The sequence below is a fragment of the Stenella coeruleoalba genome (genome assembly GCF_951394435.1).
Source record: "Stenella coeruleoalba genome assembly, chromosome: 1".
Lineage (NCBI taxonomy): Eukaryota > Metazoa > Chordata > Mammalia > Artiodactyla > Delphinidae > Stenella > Stenella coeruleoalba.
Window position 1 is genome coordinate 138,163,943 of NC_137169.1, and position 20,675 is coordinate 138,184,617.

General features: G+C 38.1%; 1 protein-coding gene across 1 annotated transcript in view; it reads right to left on the reverse strand.

Annotated features, from left to right (window-relative positions):
* The window catches only part of USH2A (usherin), a 785,755-nt gene that overhangs the window by 429,926 nt on the left and 335,154 nt on the right, over nt 1–20,675 (reverse strand). The window lies entirely within an intron of this gene.

Here is a 20,675-nt window from a genome sequence, read left to right on the forward strand (position 1 = left end):
TGTGTCATCAGGAAATAAACACCATTTAAAAGGATTTAAAATAAGTAGATTTTATTTTACACTGACTAATGCACAGAAATATAATACAATAGAGCTGTTAACAAATAAACTTAATGCTTTTCTCTTCTCCTCATCCTTTTGCCATCTGTATTGTTAAGACCAATTAGCTTTTTGCATCTAAAGTTCTAAATTACTGGTTCCTTCACCTACTGAACGGAGACAATGGTTGCATAGGTTCAGCTGTGACTATTTCAGAGTAAAGTCATATTTCAATCATTTACTTTCTAAAATGGGTTAGCTCATCCTGTATCATTACTTCAATGGCTACAGCACCTCTGATGATCTGACTGCCACCTTGCCTCTCACTACTCTTGATCACTTACCCAGGGTGCTCAGTCATATTAAACTGTGGGCTAACTTAATTTTCATGAGATGCACATTCACAGCTCTGTGTCACTGACTATTCCACTATGGTTCTTAGGTTTGCCTGTCCTTCAGCTCTGAAACGCTACTCTAAAGCCTGCAAAAATTCACCTCCTCCATGCTACTTTATCTTCCTGATGAATTATCTCTTTCTTTGTTCTCACACCTGTTACAGAAAATACCACAGAGTGAACAGCTTCATGTTTAGTTGAGTATGTTTCCATCAAAGCAATTGAACTGGGAATGTTTTGAGGGAAAGATGAAAATATCTTAATCACATATGTAACATCCAACCTCCAATGTAGCAACTTGTACATGGTAGATGCTCAACTAATATTTCCTGAATTAAAATGAATATGTACTGTAGAGACATGCCTGCAAGGGATGTTTGGTATTAAGAGTCCTTATGATTTAACAATACTTGTACTATTTCTACAACTAAAAGCACGTGTTCATCGATCATTTACTATTTCCACAAAAGAGTGGTGAACATTAACCATTTTTTGCATGTATTATCACATGTAATTCTCACACTAAGTCTCTGAAGTAGGTACCGTTATTTCTATTTCACCAGGAAAGTAAGGCTCAGCAAAGTCACACCTGAATGATTAGGCCTCTGAACTTTGCTGTAGGAATTCTAAGGATGACTCTCATTGACTCTCACACTTGTACGAATTCCTCTCCCTTGAGTGTGGGTGGAAGCTGTGAATGTGGGGAGATACCACTCCCATGATTACCTCACCTTATATGGAAAAAAGAGATGATCCTGGTGTGCCCAATCTCATTATGAGCACCTTTTAAAATCAGAGTTTCCTCCAAATGCTAATAGTGGAAGCCAGAGAGATTCAAAGCATGAAAGGGATATTATGCAAGAGATGATCTGTATTACTGAGATGAAGGCGGCCAGGTGAGTGCGGCCTCTAGAAGTTAAAAGCAGCCCCAGGCTGACAGCCAACAAGGAAACAGTGACATCAGCCCTACCACTGCAAGGAACTGAATTCTGTCAACAACCTGAATGAGCCTGGAAGCAAATTCTTCCCCAGAGCCTCCAAAAGACAGCCCAAGCTGCCCAACTCCTTGATCTTGGCCTTGTGAGACCCTAGTTAGAAACCCAGCTAAACCCACCCAAACTTCCTACTTACAGAACCATGAGCCAGCAAATGAGTTTTGTCTTAAGCTGTCTACTGAACGTCCCTGTCAGTTAGGTGCTGCTGTGAGACTGAGTTATGGCCATTAGAATGTGGGCAGAAGTGAAATATGTCACTCCCAGGTCTGGCCCACAAAAATCTCCAACTTATTATCCTTCATTCTCTTTTCTCACCTACTACAGCAATGGAGAGAACTCCAGAGCGTCCTTGGGATTCGTGTTAAAGATGGCAGAACCTTCATCTGCCTGTGTCCTCGAATGTGTAGAGTGAGGAAGCTCTAGCAACGAAACTCTTTGGCCGGTAAGTGAACAAGAAATAAATTTCTATTGTGTTTCTGCTATTAGAAACTAACGTGTGTGTGTGTGTGTGTGTGTGCGTGTGTGTGTGTTTACATCATCTAGGGTTATTCTAACTAATATAGAGAAGGTTTTATCTAAGAACTCAAGGAGAATGATCCAGACATATAAAGACCTGGAAAAAGAGAACTCCAGTCAGAGTAAGCAGCCAATTCAAAGGTCTGGAAAAATAAGAAGGCTTGCTGTATTTAAACAAACAAATGTAAACCGAAAGAAAACCGATGTAGCACTACAGAAATAAATGGTAGTGGGAGAATGATCTGAAATAAGGCTAAGAAAGTAGATGAGAGCCAGATAAGTGTTGTAAGCCAAGAGAAAGACTTTGGATTTTATTTTAAGATTGGATGTGAACCTGTGGTACAGCACAGAGACCTCAGCTCTGTGCTCTGTGACCACCTAGATGGGTGGGATGGGGGGGAGGTCTGAGAGGGAAGGAATATAGGTATACATATAGCTGATTCACTTCACTGTACAGCAGAAACTAACACAATGTTGTAAAGCAATTATACTCCAATAAAAAAAATAATTAAAAAAAAAGATTGGATGTGAGAGATGAAAGGAGTCCAAGATTCAATCCAGGTTTTTATTTCTGGCAAAAGGGTGAGGAGCATTACTGTTAGTAACACTGATACTAATAGTGTTTATGTGTTCAGTAGTGTTTCTGAGATAGGAAGCTCAGGCAAAGGAATGCATTTTATGGGAGGTGGTAGATACAGTGAATTCAGTTTTAGGGAGTTGGAGTAAAATGCCTGGAGCAGGAGGGTCCAATATGTGGATAGAAAAAATGTCCATGGCTTCGGAAGAGTGTCTGAATTGGAGATGAGGACTGAGTCATCACAGAGACATTGTGCAGAGTATTCCAAGAAGAGCCCTGAGATAAACCAACATTTGTGGGTGGAAGGAAAAGAAGAGGCTAACAACCAGAGCTTGAGCAATAAGAGGGAAATTGAGATGGCGGGTGTCACAGACACCAGGAGAAGAATGTTCTGGGATGGAAAAATGATCAACAATCTGTCCAAGTGTCATGAACTGTATGGCCTTTACGTTGGCCCTGAATTGGCTCTACAAGAATTTTGATAGCCCAGCAAGAATGGTTTCAATTGTGTGGTGAAGTCATTGTGGAGTCAATGGAGGGGGAGAGAGTTGAGCTTTGTCCCCCCAAAGATATGTTCAAGTCCTAAACCCTGTACCTGTGAATGTGACCTTGTTTGGAAGTAAGGTCTTTGCAGATGTGATCAAGTTAAGAGGAAGTCATACTGGATTAGGGTGGGTTCTAAATCCAACATGGCTGGTGTCCTTATAGGATAAGAAAAATCTGGACACAGGGAGGGCCCCATGGAATGAGAGAGGCGGATACTGGAGTGAGACAGTGGCAAGCCACGGAATGTCACGGATTAGCCACTGAATATCACCAATTAGCCACAGAATGCCACCAACTGTAGTGACCACCAAAAGCTGGTGTAGGCTATGAAGAAGCCTCCCTTAGAGTTCTCAAAGGGAGCAGAGCCCTGCTGACACCTTGATTTAGGACTTCTAGCCTCCAGACTATGAGAGAATAAATTTCTGTTGTTTTAGGCATCTGATTTGTGGTATTTTGTAATGGTAGCTCTAAGAAATATACAGGAGGTTAGGAGGCAAAGCAAGTGAGCCAGTGGAGGTAGGGAATGTGACTGTGAAGGTGAGAAAGGCAAGGCTGGGACCATAAGTGGGAGATGAAACTCAAAGTCTGTTTTTCCCATGTTTTTTTTCCCTCCACATGTAAGAGTGTTGAGCCTATCAAATGCTGATGGAAGGAGTTAGTACAGGAAGAGAGAGAAAGATACAGGAAAAGTAAGGCTGAAAGAGAGGTCCTTACAAAGGTAGGAGAAGATGATCTAGAGGGGGAATTAGTCCTCGACAGGGTAATGAACACTCCTTTGTTTCCTGAGAGAAGGAGGGAAACACTGGTTCTAATGTAGGAAGTGTTCCATGACAGCAAACTGAGGAACCCCATCTAAGAGCTTCAATTTGAGGTGAAAAGCCACCATATGCTGACATTCAGGGAGATCAGAGCTTGAAGAACTGTGGACAATGACTGAAGAACTGGCACTGGCAAATGTGAGACTAGGGAAATAAAGAAAGTTAGAGAGAAAGTATTTAGAAGCCAATTGGAGAACACTAGCTATCAGAATGGCACCCATCTGTATGCTTAACCAATTCTCTTTGGTAGAGCTCAGGAAGCCCCAGTGTGGGTGTCAAAAACACAGACAAATATATTGATCTAGTTTTCGTGGGTTTTCACTTGAATATATTGTAATAATAATGGGGCAAGAAAGTTGAGAGAATTGAAAAGAAAACAATTCAAGCTCTATACTCTGGAGCTACCTCAGAAGGCAAAGAATGACAGGGTCTAATAAAGCAAAGAGATGGAGGGGTTCAGAAACTGAGAGTTTCAAAGAAGAACCACAGATATGTTCAGTGTGAGTAAATGAGTGAAAGAGCTGGAAAACGGCTGTTTGTAGTTGAATAGTGGAATATGTGGATTTAATGTGTTAGACATGGAGCATTTCTAAGTGATGGCAACATCCAGAGTACCAAAATGAAAGCAATTAACTTAAGAGTGCAATCAAGTTTCCTATAGATGAGAAGGTAAAGGATCTGACAGGCTGAGTTGCCAAAGGATTGTTCCCATGACAGTTGAAACAACACAGGTTGCTGGCAGATTTGGGGTGGAGAAAGAAGAAAGAGGAAAATCTAAGTGCTCAAGTCTTTACTGAATCAGGGAACAAGGGTAAGATGTTAGTAAAGATGACCAAAACAAAGAAAACTTCTACAGCCAAAGAGCATGGGTCTCATGGATCAATGAGTATTAAAGGAAGGTAGAAAAACTGGGATGTTGTTTGGTAGGAGAAGCAGAGGATGCTGACCCTGTCCCCTTGATTTCTGCATTACATGGGACATCAAAGACTGATTCACACCTACTTAAAATGGCTGAAGAAGAAATTGCTAGCTTTAGGGGAGGGTCAGTTTTCATTTATTTCAAGAAGATATAATAAATATAACATGAAGAGTATGAAGCCTTCTCTAACCATTTCCCACTGAAATATAATCTCCATGAGAGCAGGGCCTTTGCATCGTTTGTTATCTATTGTATCTTCAATGCTTAGAAAAGTATTGAGTGTCTACATAGTGTCTACAGAGTAATATTCACAATAATATTCAATAATATTCAACTAATGAATATTATTATGAGTATTACTCAATAATATTGAGTAAATAAATGACGATTCCAGATAAAAGTGATTATCTCCTTTCTAAATAATTTTTATTACTGTAATGGGATATATCAGTTTTTAAAATGATTTTGAACAGATGCCTTATATTTTCTAATATTTTTTAGGTATTTGAGGAAAGTTTTATAATGCTATTAATCACAGCATCAAATAAATAGAACAGAATTACAGGATGAATTCTGTACTGTCAAAATTCATATGTTGAAATCCTAGCCCCCAGTACTTGAGAACATGACCTTATTTGGAAATAGGGTCAGACTGTCATACTGAGTGAAGTAAGTCAGACAGAGGAAGAGAAATATCATATGATATTCCGCTTATATGAGGAATCTAAAAAAAGATATAAATGAACTTATTTACAAAACAGAAACAGACTCACAGACTTTGAGAACAAACTTATGATTACCAGGGGGGAGGGGTGGCAGAGAGGGATAGTTAGGGAGTTTGGGGTTGACATGTACACACTGCTATATTTAAAATGGATAAACAGGAGATTGGTTCAAGACGGCAGAGTAGAAAGATGTGCGTTCACTTCCTCTTGAGAGAGCACTGGAATCACAACTAACTGTTGAACAATCATCAACAGGAAGACACTAGAACACACCAGAAAAGATACCCCACATCCAAAGACAAAGGAGAAGTCGCAATGAGATGGTGGGAGGGGCAGAATCACAATAATTATACCACAGAAGTCCACCCACTGGAATGAAGCTTCTGAGCTCCACGTCAGGCTTCCCAACCTGGGGGTCCAGCAACAGGAGGAGGAATTCCCAGAGAATCAGACTGTGAAGGCTAATTGGGATTTGATTGCACGACTTCGACAGGACTGGGAGAAACAGAGACTCCACTCTTGGAGGGCACACACAAAGTAGTGTGCACATGAGGACTCAGGGGGAAGGAGCAGTAACCCCAGAGGAGACTGAACCAGACCTACCTGCTAGTGTCGGAGAGTCTCCTGCAGAGGCGGGGGGCAGCTTTGGCTCACCATGGGGACAAGAACACTGGCAGCAGAAGTCCTGGGAAGTACTCCTTGGCATGAGCCCTCCCAGAGTCCACCATTAGCCCCACCAAAGAGCCTGTAGGCTCCAGTGCTGGGTCGCCTCAAGTCAACCAACCAACAGGGAGGGAACTCAGTCCCACCCATTATCAGACAAGTGGATTAAAGATTTACTGAGCTCTTCCCACCAGAGCAACATCCAGCTCTACCCACCACCAGTCCTTCCCACCAGGAAGATTGCACAAGCATCTTAGATAGCTCATCCACCAGAGGGCAGACAGCAGAAGAATGCAGAACTACAGTCCTGCAGCCTGTGGAAAGAAAACCACATTCACAGAAAAAAAAGACAAAATGAAATGACAGAGGACTATGTAGCAGATGAAGGAACAAGATAAAATCCCAGAAAAGCAACTAAATGAAGTAGACAGGCAACCTTCCAGAAAAAGAATTCAGAATAATGATAGTGAAGATGATCCAGGACCTTGGAAAAAGAATGGAGGCAAAGACTGAGAAGATGAAAGACACGTTTAACAAAGACTTAGAAGAATTAAAGAACACACAAACATAGATGAACAATGCAATAACTGAAATGAAAAATACACTAGAAGGAATCCAAAGCAGAGTAACTGAGGCAGAAGGAAAGATAAGTGACCTGGAAGACAGAATGGTGGAATTCATTGCCATGGAACAGAATAAAGAAAAAAGAATGAAAAGAAATGAAGACAGCCTAAGAGACCTCTGGGACAACATTAAACACACCAACATTCACATTATACGGGTCCCAGAAGGAGAAGAGAGAGAGAAAGAACCCAAGAAAATATGTGAAGAGATTATAGTCGAAAACTTCCCTAACATGGGAAAGGAAATAGCCACCCAAGTCGAGGAAGCACAGAGAGTCCCAGGCAGGATAAACCCAAGGAGAAACATGCTGAGACACATAGTAAACAAATTGACAAAAATTAAAGACAAAGAAAAATTATTAAAAGCAACAAGGGAAAAACAAAAAAATAACATAAAAGGGAACTCCCATAAGGTTAACAGCTGATTTCTCAGCAGAAACTTTACAAGCCAGAAAAGAGTGGCACAATATATTTAAAGTGATGAAAGGGAAGACCCTACAACCAAGATTACTCTACTCGGCAAGGATTTCATTCAGATTTGATGGAGAAATCAAAAGCTTTACAGACAAGCAAAAGCTAAGACAATTCAGCACCACCAAACCAGCTCTACAACAAATGCTAAAGGAACTTCTCTGAGTGGGAAACACAAGAGAAGAAAAGGACCTACAAAAACAAACCCAAAACAATTAAGAAAATGGTAATAGGAACATACATATCGATAATTACATTAAATATGAAAGGATTAAATGCTCTAGCCAAAAGACACAGGCTTGCTCAATGGATACAAAAACAAAACCCATCTATATGCAGTCTACAAGAGACCCACTTCAGACGTAGGCACACATACGGACTGAAAGTGAGGGGATGGAAAAAGATATTCCATGCAAATGGAAATCAAAAGAAAGCAGGGGTAGCAATACTCATACCAGATAAAATAGACTTTAAAATAAAGAATGTTACAAGAGACAAGGAAGGACACTACATAATGATCAAGGGATCAATCCAAGAAGAAGATATAACAATTATAAATATATATGCACCCAACATAGGAGCACCTCAATACATAAGGCAACTGTTACCAGCTATAAAAGAGGAAATAGACAGTAACACAGTAATAGTGGGGGTCTTTAGCACCTCACTTACACCAATGGACAGCTCATCCAGACAGAAAAGTAATAAGGAAACACAAGCTTTAAATGACACAATAGACCAGATGGATTTAGTTGATATTCATAGGACATTCCGTCTGAAAACAGCAGATCACACTCTCTTCTCAAGTGCACACAGAACATTCTCTAGGATAGATCACATCTTGGGTCACAAATCAAGCCTTGGTAAATTTAAGAAAATTGAAATCATATCAAGCATCTTTTCTGACCACAATTCTATGAGATTAGAAATAAATTACAGGGAAAAAAAGTAAAAATCACAAACACATGGATGCTAAACAATACATTACTAAATAACCAATATGTCACCGAAGAAATCAAACAGGAGATAAAAAATACCTAGAGACAAATGACAACGAAGAAACGATGATCCAAAACATATGGGATGCAGCAAAAGCAGTTCTAAGAGGGAAATTTGTAGCAATACAATCCTACCTCAAGAAACAAGAAAAATCTCAAATAAACAATCTAAGCTTATACTTAAAGGAACTAGAGAACGAAGAACAAACAAAACCCAAAGTTAGTAGAAGGGAAGACATAATAAAGATCAGAGCAGAAATAAATGAAATAGAAACAAAGAAAACAATAGCAAAGATGAATAAAACTAAAAGCTGGTTTTTTGAGAAGATAAACAAGATTAATAAACCTTTAGCCAGATTCACCAAGAAAAAGAGGGAGAGGACTCAAATCAATAAAATTAGAAATGAAAAAGGAGAAGTTACAAGGGAAACTGCAGAAATACAAAGCATCCTAAGAGACTGCTACAAGCAACTCTATGCCAATAAAATGGAAAACCTGGAAGAAATGGACAAATTCTTAGAAAGGTATAACCTTCCAAGACTGAACCAGGAAGAAAGAGAAAATATGAACAGACCAATCACAAGCAATGAAAATGAAACTGTGGTTAAAAATCTTCCAACAAACAAAAGTCCAGGACCAGATGGCTTCACAGGTGAATTCTATCAAACATTTGACAAGAGCTAACACCCATTCTTCTCAAACTCTTCCAAAAATTGCAGAGGAAGGAACACTCCCAAATTCATTCTCCAAGGCCACCATCACCCTGACACCAAAACCAGACAAAGATACTACAAAAAAAAGAAAATTACAGACCAATATCACTGATGAATATAGATGCAAAAATCCTCAATAAAATACTAGCAAAGAGATTCCAACAACACATTAAAAGGATCATACACCATGATCAAGTGGGATTTATCCCAGGGATGCAAGGATTCTTCAATATATGCAAATCAATCAATGTGGTACACCATATTAACAAACTGAAGAAGAAAAACCATGTGATGATCTCAATAGATGCATAAAAAGCTTTTGACAAAATTCACCACCCATTTATGATAAAAACTCTCCAGAAAGTGGGCATACAGAGAACGTACCTCAACATAATAAAGGCCATATATGACAAACCCACAGCCAACATCGTTCTCAATGGGGAAAAACTGAAAGCATTTCCTCTAAGGTCCGGAAAAAGACAAGGATGTCTACTCCCGCCACTATTATTCAACATAGTTTTGGAAGTCCTAGCCATGGCAAACAGAGAAGAAAAAAGAAATAAAAGGAATACAAATTGGAAAAGAAGAAGTAAAACTGTCAGTCTTTGCAGATGACATGATACTATACATAGAGAATCCTAAAGATGCCACCAGAAAACTACTAGAGCTAATCAGTGAATCTGGTAAAGTTGCAGGATACAAAATTAGTACACAGAAATCTCTGGCACTCCTATACACTAACAATGAAAAATCAGAAAGAGAAATTAAGGAAACAATCCCATTCACCATTGCAACATAAAGAATAAAATATCTAGGAATAAACCTACCTAAGGAGGTAAAAGACCTGTACTCAGAAAAGTATAAGACACTGATGAAAGAAATCAAAGATGACACAAACAGATGGAGAGATATACCATGTTCTTGGATTAGAAGAATCAATATTGTGAAAATGACTCTACTACCCAAAGCAATCTACAGATTCAATACAATCCCTATCAAATTACCAATGGCATTTTTTACAGAACTAGATTAAAAAAATCTTAAAATTTGTATGGAGACACAAAAGACCCCAAATAGCCAAAGCAATATTGAGGGGGAAAAAAAAATGGAGCTGGAGGAATCAGACTCCCTGACTTCCAACTATACTACAAAGTTGCAGTAATCAAGATAGTAGGGTACTGGCACAAAAACATAAATATAGATCGATGGAACAGGATAGAAAGCCCAGAGATAAACCCATGCACGTATGGTCAACTAATCTATGACAAAGGAGGCAAGGATATACGATGGAGAAAAGACAGCCTCCTCAATAAGTGGTGCTGGGAAAACTGGACAGCTACATGTAAAAGAATGAAATTAGAACACTCCCTAACACCATACACAAAAATAAACTCAAAATGGACTAAAGACCTAAATAAAATCAAAACGGATTAAAGACACTATAAAACTCTTAAAGGAAAACATAGGAAGAACACTCTTTGACATAAACCACAGCAAGATTGTTTTGACCCACCTCCCAGAGTAATGGAAATGAAAACAAAAATAAACAAATGGGACCTAATGAAACTTAAAAGCTTTTGCATAGCAAAGGACACTATAAACAAGACGAAAAAAAAATCCTCAGAATGGGCGAATAATTTGCAAACGAATCAATGGACAAAGGATTAATCTCCAAAATATATAAACAGCTTATGCAACTCAATATCACAAAAACAAACAACCCAATCAACAAATGGACAGAAGACCTAAATAGACATCTCTCCAAAGAAGACATACAGATGGCCAATAGTCCCATGAAAAGCTGCTCAACATCACTATTTATTAGTGAAATGCAGACCAAAACTACAATGAGGTATTACCTCACACTGGTTAGAATGGGCATCATCAGAAAATGTGCAAACAACAAATGCTGGAGAGGGTGTGGAGAAAAGAGAACCCTCTTGCACTGCTGGTGGGAATGTAAATTGATAAAGCCACTGTGGAGAACAGTATGGAGGTTCCTTAAAAAACTAAAAATAGAATTACCATATGACCAAGCCATCCCACTACTGGGCATATACTCAGAGAAAACCATAATTCAAAAAGACACTTGCACCCCCAATGCTCATTGCAGCACTATTTACAATAGCCAGGTCATGGAAGCAGCCTAAATGCCCATCGACAGACGAATGGATAAAGAAGATGTGGTACATGTATACAATGTAATATTACTCAGCCACAAAATGGAACAAAACTGGATCATTTGTAGCAATGTGGATGGACCTAGAGACTGTCATACAGAGTGAAATAAGTCAGAAAGAGAAAAACAAATATCATATATTAATGCATATATGTGGAATCTAGAAAAAATGGTACAGATGAACCAGTTTGCAAGGCGGAAATAGAGACACAGATGTAGAGAACAAACGTGTGGACACCAAGGGGGGAAAGCGGGTGTGGGGGGTGATGGTGGCATGAATTGGGAGATTGGGATTGACATATATACACTAATATGTATGAAATAGATAATAAGAACCTGCTGTATAAAAAAATAAAATTCAAAAAAATAAAATCGATAATGAACAAGGACCTACTGTATAGCACAGGGAACTTGGTTCAGTATTCTGTAACAACCTAACTGGGAAAAGAATTTGAAAAAGAATAGACACATGTATTTGTATAACTGAATCACTTTGTTGTACACCTGAAACTAACAACGTTGTTAATCAACTATACTCCAACGTAAAAGTTAAAAAAAAAAAGATGAAGTCATCAGGGTGGGCCCTAATCCAATATGACTTGCGTTCTTATAAAAAGGGGAAATTTCCACACAGGCAGCACACAAGGAGAAGGTCATGTGAAGAGGAAGGCAGAGATCAGGGAGATGCTTCTACAAGTCACAGAACACCAAAGATTGCCAGCAAACCACCAGAAGCTAGGGGAGAGGCATGACACAGATTCTCCCTTACAGCCCCTAGAAGGGACCAACCCTCACCAACACATTGATACGGGACTTCTAGCCTCTAGAACTGTGAGACAATCAATTTCTGTTGTTTAATCCACCTCGCGATACTCTGTTCTAGCAGCCCTAGCAAATTTACACAAGTAGTTTAGCCAAAACAGAATTCACTACATATTGGATAATTAAATGAAAAATTCTAGGAAGCTACAGGAACAGCCTACCTCATTAAAACTGTTTACCACATTTAGCATATTAATTACTTCTGAATTATGCATCGGTGTTTGTTATCATTTACTTTAAAGTACTAATTTACTGATTCTCAGTGTTCGTCAATTTAATTCAATTCATTTCAACTCAATCCAATAAGAGATTATTAGAGGCCAATTGGGTTCGTATTCCTAGGCTATCTACTCTAGCGATCATGAACATAAATAACATGATAACTGTACTCAATGCACCTACACTCTTATTTGGAATCGAGATTTATCGCCTTTAAAATAAGTTAATACTGGAGCCTGTGCTCCGCAACGGGAGGGGCCACAACAGTGAGAGGCCCGCGTACTGTAAAATAAGTTAATATTGCGAGACAGAATGTATTCAAGTGACAAATTTGGAGGAAAATGGTAAGAATCTGTGGATCAAAGGAAGATGTGGGAATTGAGCTAGATCATCATATATGGGTAACATTTTAATGGGGGTAGATCATGCTAGAGGTATGGACAATACCACACTGGATACTGGCTAGAACGAAATGAGTAAGGTGATCTACCTGATTAAATATCAAAGTAAAGAGTAGAGAGAACTAACAGATAAGTACTGATAGGTGAATTCAATCAGATTCCTGAAATATCCATTGTACCAATTTTATTATATATATTAAAATTGGGAAAAATACTACAAAAATTCAGATGATATCCAAACCGTAGTAAATTTAAAAGATAAAAAGACCCCTTCAAAAAAAAGAAAGAAAACACTAGAATCCCATTACTGGGAGATAAGCACTGTTAAGACTTTGGTGTATATCCCTAGACATACATATTCATATACGTATGTATTCACATCCATGTATACATACACATGTGTACACACATATATTTTATTAAAATAGATTCACATATTACATGCTGTTGAAGTGTTTGTTTTTAACACATTTCCACATTATTAAATATTCTTCTACAGCATCCTGAGGTGTATGGCCACACAATATTCCATTAGTGGACACTTAGAAGTTTTCTGCTGGTGAACACAGGCCAGTGATTCCATGTGCTAAGTTCTAACTTCATAGATGAAGCTTCTCTATAGTTAGTTCCCAGTTCTGGACTTGGAGAAGGAGGTAGATGGTTCATTTTACAAATATTCCAATGGCTTTCTGGAAGGTAGCACTATAACAGCTGACACTGTCATAGCAACAGTTTGGAGGTCAGAGGGTTCAGGATATATGTGCAGGAATACAAAGGATTGTTCCACTGATTCACTCTCCCTCCTCCATTCTCCAAAAGAAACCAGTGAAGAAAGAACACACTGTCTGATTCCATTCATATTAAATACAAAACAGCAAAACAAAACAAAAAATCTATGCTAAATGATCAGGAAAGCAGTCACCTGAGTCAAGAGATAAGATATGAGGGCAAAAACGGGGGGCCTCTAGGGTGCCAATAATGTTCTGTGTCTTGATCTAGGCACTGGTTCCATAGATGTGTTCAGTTTGAGAATATTCATCAAGCTGTATACTTAAGATATGTTTTTGGTGTGAATTTATCATTCAATTAAGAAGCTTTAAGAAATAAATTTAAAATAATGGCAGTTCTTAATGCTCAAAGTAGCAGGCAGGTTCTATTTGTAAAGCTCTCCATGGAAGTAAGCATTCGTAAGTCAGACAGAGAAAGAGAAATATCACATGATATCGCTTATATGTGGAATCTAAAAAGAAATGATGCAAATGAACGTCTTTACAAAAGAGAAACGGACTCACAGATTTAGAGAATGAACTTATGGTTCCCGGGCGGGGAGGGTAGAGGGAAGGGATACTCAGGGAGTTTGGGATTGACATGTACACACTGCTATATTTAAAAAGGATAACCAACAAGGACCTACGGTATAGCACAGGGAACTCTGCTCGATGTTATGTGGCAGTCTGGATGGGAGGTGGGGTCTGGGGGAGAACGGATACATGTAGATGCGTAGCTGAGTCCCTTTGCTGTGCACCTGAAACTATCGCAACACTGTTAATCGGCTATACTCCAATATAAAATAATGTTTTTTTTTTAAAGAAGACATTCCATCACCTTTTTCAGGATTTAACTCCACTACTTTTCTAACTGGATCTGATTCCCACTATTCTTCTGAAATCCCTTCAAACAGAGAGCCTTTTCCTACCATTTAAGAGTATATAATATTCATCAATTAGGTTAACAGATCACAGGTAATATTTGGGTACAGATCTTAAAATATAAATTTAAACATATTTAAGTTCTTCACATACTTGTGCACTGGAGAAGCATCTTAAAGTAAGAATGACACTTTGGTTGTATTGTTTACAACCACAACTGATATTTAAACATTCTGTACGAGTCATTTCACTTCACTTCACCCTTTGTTAGTAAGTGAACAGGGCTTTTTAAAGTAAAGCATCCATTGTTTGTTAACCCAAGGATCAGGGCCGTGGCTAAACCTTAAGCAACTCTTCTGGAGTCTTTGATCACAGAGTTAGCAGCTTAGTAACTTGGCCTCTGAAGGCTTTCACTTCTTTCCATTATTTGGACTTTTTTCCTTGTATCCTCAAGGTTTCTTAGACTTTGTATAATTTAACGCTATCTGTCAGTGACATCAAAAGGGCACAAAGTATGAATTAGTTTGTAATAAGAAGGTACCATCACTCATAGATGAGATCACTGCCTTACCTGAAAACCCTCACATGCTCTGTCTTATTAATACTCTGCCTTATGGGTTAGAACACAAGCATGTTAACAGTATTCCCCTCAGTAACATTACTTCATGTAAGAAGAGTGATTTAGAATCACTGCATGGTGGTATTCAAAAATGCAAAATGAAAGAAAATATCAAGGTTAAAGTGAAGTTTTGTTTTGCTAAGAAAAGATGTTTTGTAAGCCATCAGTGTGAATGAGTATAATTTAGCTCAAACTTGTAGAGTGTTGATAAGGTTTCTTATAATGCTTGGTTAGAAGTACCTAACCTTTGAACACTTTCCTTTATTGTGCCATAAGCAATACAGCTTCTTCTATCATAAATGTCTCATCGTAAGACTTAAGTGTTTGGAAGTTTCAAGATGAACATTTCTATTTTGCTGTTTATACATGGTTCTTTCTGACCTTGGCAAATAAGACCAAAAAAAAAATTTTTAGCACTTCTAGTGGTTAAAGATATAAATACTTACTGTCTATGTGACTTTACCAGAAATTCATCTGCTTTTCCTCTCTCTCTCTGCCTCTGCCTTTGTCTTTCTATCTGTCTGTCTCTCTCTCATACTCACACTCACACACACACACACACACACACACACACACACACACACACTCCTTATACCACTATTATCCTTGTCTTACTGGCTCAGTCTTAGTGATAGAATCTCAGGTCCTAATGGTGATGGGAAGATGCCACCAATGGCGCTAGAAATCAGTCACTCTTATTCAATCATAAGACTACTATAGATTTATGAGATAATACACTTGAAAATGTTCATGTTTTAAGGTTTGGTGTCAGATATAATTTTTAGGGAATCCCTTTTGACATTTCCCCCTTTGAAATTTTCGTATTCGTAAGCAGCAAAGGTATAGGTTGGGTTAACTAAGAACCATTTACATAGTAAGAAAAGAGTTGTCCTGGGGGATCCCTATTCTTTCTTCACTGGTCAGCACAACTCACGTAAACCTCCTTGTCATGCTCGTAGTATACTTCTTCAGGTTACCACCATCTTGCTATCCTTGCTTCCAAAAACTTTGTAGGCTTCTGTGAACTATCTCACGAACTTCTTAAAGATTGCCAGTTTCTAGTAGGGTGCTCATTTAAAATGAGAATGATCTGGTTGGCTACAGTTTGGATGGTCATCATCAATCAGGAATCTACCTAGCCTGAACTTTGAAACAATCCCAGTATGTTGTGAACAGACTCACAAAAGGTTTCTTTTTTCCTCCCCCTTTATGAACATACGGTATGCACACATCTTAAGCGGCACCACAATAGCTCTGCTGGTGATATCAATATAGGTCCTTCAATCTTTCAATAATGTTTTTAATCATAAGCTTTAAAGCACAATTGTTTTTACCTTGAAATTCTTAAAAATCTGTTACGAGACAGAAATAAGAGATTAATGGAGATCTTGCAAAAAAAGATAAATGACACCACCAGAATACCACAAAACTGGGGGGAAAATTAATTGAACCTATACTTTTGATAAATATTTATTTTTTGCAGGAGAAAAATGCATACTAGTTTAAGCTGTCATTATACTAACCTACAGCCTATTTTTCATATTATTAGTAATACATAATGTGGTAGTTTATATTCAAAAATAAAACTAGAATGTATATACCTCATGTATTTATCCAGAAATACCCCAAGGTTACTATGGTTACGAAAAATCCATTACCTTTGAATACAGAATGAAAAAGTTTGACTTCAAGTGTGTGCTATTTATTATAGCGAACATCAACAGCCTTCGCGAGGTTCTCTAACTGGATTCATTTTTCAGTGTCATAACTGACCCACCATTTTACTAGCTTATGGCCTATGCAAGGCAAAAATTTGAACTGTATGCATTTTTAAATATATTTGGTACTAACTCAAGGTGCAGCACTGCCTTTGACTTTTAATGCTTCATATTTAAGAGGAAGAAGAAAACCATTCCAGCCACCTAGATGCTAAGTGGCTTTTGAATTGAAATGCATTTACTTTGACCTGTATCCACCATGGAGGCAAGATCCATTTTTTTACGCATAACGGAAAAACGTTTGTTCTATGTGGAAACTTAAAAGGAAGCTATGAATAAATGGAGTAGGAGTGAGAAAAGAAAGGAGTATTGAATATTTAGGAGGGGACATTGAATATTTAGGAGGGGACATATTTATATTGAATATTTAGGAGGGGACATTAAGCCAAGTCATTAAGGAAGTTTTTGATGGTGTAGAAGACAAAGAACTGTAACTAGTGCAGGTGACTGTAGCCAGGAAAAACAGGGTATGAAACACAGCTCTTAAAGTAGTTTCAAACTGAATCCTTACCCCTATTAAACTTTTGCTCAACCGTACTATGATCAGCTGAATCAAATATAAATCGCTAATCATCATACAAAAGTATGCAGTAAACTAGTAGCTAAACATTCAAATAAAAATAATATTTTCAGGTTGTAAAACTGTCAAAGATGTAAGGATGTAACATTCACTGTTTATGAACTCTTCTGGAAAACAATGCAAAAATGTATATCAAGTATTCTGAAAAAGTTTGCTACTTTGATTTAGCTATTCCCCATTTAGAGATATAGCAAACAAACATTTATGTACAGTAATATTTATCACAAAATATTTAAAATGAGATAAATTAGAAATTTTGAATTTTTAAGTGGTTAAATGCATTAATGTACATTCATAAGATGGAATATAACATTATTAAAATATTTCAAGATACTTTTAGAAAAATCCTTGTGGTGTGAGATATATTCATAATAAGGGAATATGCAAGGATTCCAAATTATACATTATAGCTCAATTTTGTTAAAATGAATAAAGTGCTGGAAGGAATTACATCAAATACTAAGAGTTTCTATCTGTAAGGTGGGATTATCAGGTATTAGATATCTGCATATTTTAAATTATCTTCAGTAAGCATATGTTACTTTTATAACTAAAAAATGCTATCAATTATTTCTCTAATAGTAGACTATATCTTTCATTTCTCAATCTCTCTATGAATTGACATTTTAGCACTGGAGAGATCCATTTCATTGACCCTAAACTCTTGCTATTACTGACAGCACCAGCTAGAATAGAATAGAATAGAACAGAACAGAACAGAATAGAATAGAATAGAATAGAATAGAATAGAATAGAATAGAATAGAATAGAATTGAATAGAATAGAAGTTCTATCCACAAGCTACTCAGAATGGAAAGGACATTATGCCACAAATATCCTGGCACAAAGACAAGCAACGAGTACCAATAGCATCGTGGATACATTTTATGATGAAAAGGGGCAGGATTTAAAGTGTCTTTAGAGGCTAAAGTGAGACCCAATGCTAGAGCAGTTTTCTCCATCAGTTTTCTCTGGGCTGACTTCAACCAGCCAGATTCCCCTTCCCATTCTTCTTTTCTGTGATTCCTAGTGGACAGGTGAATTCTGAAGACATAAATGACCTAAATGTAATGTATATCACAGATACAAAATCTCGAAAGAGTTGAAAGAGATCTAAAAGACCATTTTATTTAACCTGCATGCCATTGGAGAATCTCAAGAAAAGTGGACATTCAGAAAACACTCACTTTTGGGTGCTGTTACAAACTGAATTGTGTTCTCCAAAATTTACATGTTGAAGCCTTAACCCCCAATGCGACTACATTTGGAGATAGGGCTTTTTTTAAATTCAATTTTTATTTTATACTGGAGTATAGTTGACTTACAGAGATAGGGCTTTTAAAGAGGTGATGAAGGTTAACTGAGGTTACAGGGATAGGGCCCTAATCCAATGGTTCTGATGCCCCTAAAGGAAGAGGAAGAGACAGCAGGGGTGTACACATAAGAAACACCTTGTGAGGATGCAGGGAGAAAGTGGCTGTCTGCAAGTCAAGGAGAGAGGCCCCAAGAGAAACCAAACCTGCCAACACCTTGATCTTGGACTTCTAGCCTCCAGAACTATGAGAAATAAATTTCCGTTGTTTAAGCCATCCAGTCTGTGGTATTTGGGTATGGCAGCCCTAGAAGATTAACGTAGGTGCTCTGGGGTTTGTAATCAAGCTTCCATATCCCTTTCAGAGTTGTTGTGAGGAATAATAAAATGTGTTCAATAAGTAGCGTGTGTAGAGATGAAATGTGTGGACTTTGAGGCCAGAGAGACCCAGATTTGAATCAGTTTTTCCAATTACCGACTAGGATTTCTTGGCATCTCTGGCTATGCTGGCTATGACACTTGAATCATCACGTACAAGTCTGAACCCCATCGTAACGTTTTTGGCTTAGCTCCTCTCCTTAGTGACCAATACTGTATTCCTTCTGTACTTCATATCTTCTGCCATTTGGAGATAAAAGCAACAAGAAGTATAGTTGCCTTTGAGATGCCAAGGAGGACATAGGAAAAAAATGTTATGAGTCTTATCAGAGAAATAATCTTTAAAAATCTACCTGAAGGATGAACACCACCGAAGAAACCATTATCACTGTAGTTAGAGAAGATGGTTAAGGACTCTATAAAAATATTCCACTTTCTTTATATTATATTTGGGGCATCTCTTATACTATGCTAACATTTGCCATGATCTTTCAGTGCAGATACTATAGTCACATGGGTCTGTGAAGGATTTGAGTCAATGGAATACAGAATTAGTTTCATTTTTTAGGTGGCATGAGAAATCAGTGTGAATTCTAGCCTCCTCTCCTCCCCACCCTGTTCTTTTTCTGGCTTTGGAGTGTCACCTCATGGGGCATTCTGCACATTTTGGAAATCTTCAAGGTCCACACTTTTTTTTTGGGCGAGAGGGGTGGTACGCGGGCCTCTCACTGCTGTGGCCTCTCCCGTTGCGGAGCACAGGCTCCGGACGCGCAGGCTCAGTGGCCATGGCTCACGGGCCCAGCTGCTCTGCGGCATGTGGGATCTTCCCGGACCGGGGCACGAAGCCGCGTCCCCTGTGTCGGCAGGCGGACTGTCAACCACTGCGCCACCAGGGAAGCCCAAGGGGTAATCTATTTTTATTTTTAGTATTTATTTTTTAGTTTAGTTCTCTCTACTAAGTTTACTAAGAACATGCTAGGTGTTTTTCTAGTTCTAGTTCCCTTCAAAATCCTGAAAATTGCAGTTAATTCTATTTTACTGTTTCAGAAACTAAGTCTCAGAAGTTAAAAAACTTGTTTTAAGACCGCATACTCATCATTAGTCAGAATACTTGAGATGGTATCAAAGTCTACCTCTCACAGGCTGTGTGGCCTGAAGGAAGTTGCTTAACCTTTCTGTGCCTCAATTTCCTCATTTGTAAAATGGGGGTAATGATAACACCTACCTCACTGAATAAGTATTACAGAATTCTATCCAACCATGATGAATGAAATACAGAAGTAATAGTTCTTGTGCTTTGAGGCCTCTCAGACTAGAGAGGATACAAAAAATATAAATTCAGAGAACTCAATTAGATGAATGCCATAGCCCTGTGCCAATATGCCTCATTCCTGCATCTTTATGTGTTGCCATGAAATCATGAGCATCAAGGGGCTGAGGGGAGGTGGTGTCTGGCTGGTTCTCTGTTACAACCTTAGTACCTGGCATTAATGTGAAGGAGTGAATACCTAAACAATTAATCCTGTCTCTGACGCTAACCTGTTATGACCTTTCATGAAGAATTTAAACTCTCTAAGGCCTCAGTTTTTCATCAATCAATATTTGATTAATGATGTCTCACCTACTAGTCACATATAATATCTAAAATATCATAAAATATATAACCACTATTACCATACAAATGTAAACACCATTCAGGCACCAGACAACGTACATAATACAGGCCTCGTGTTTCACAAG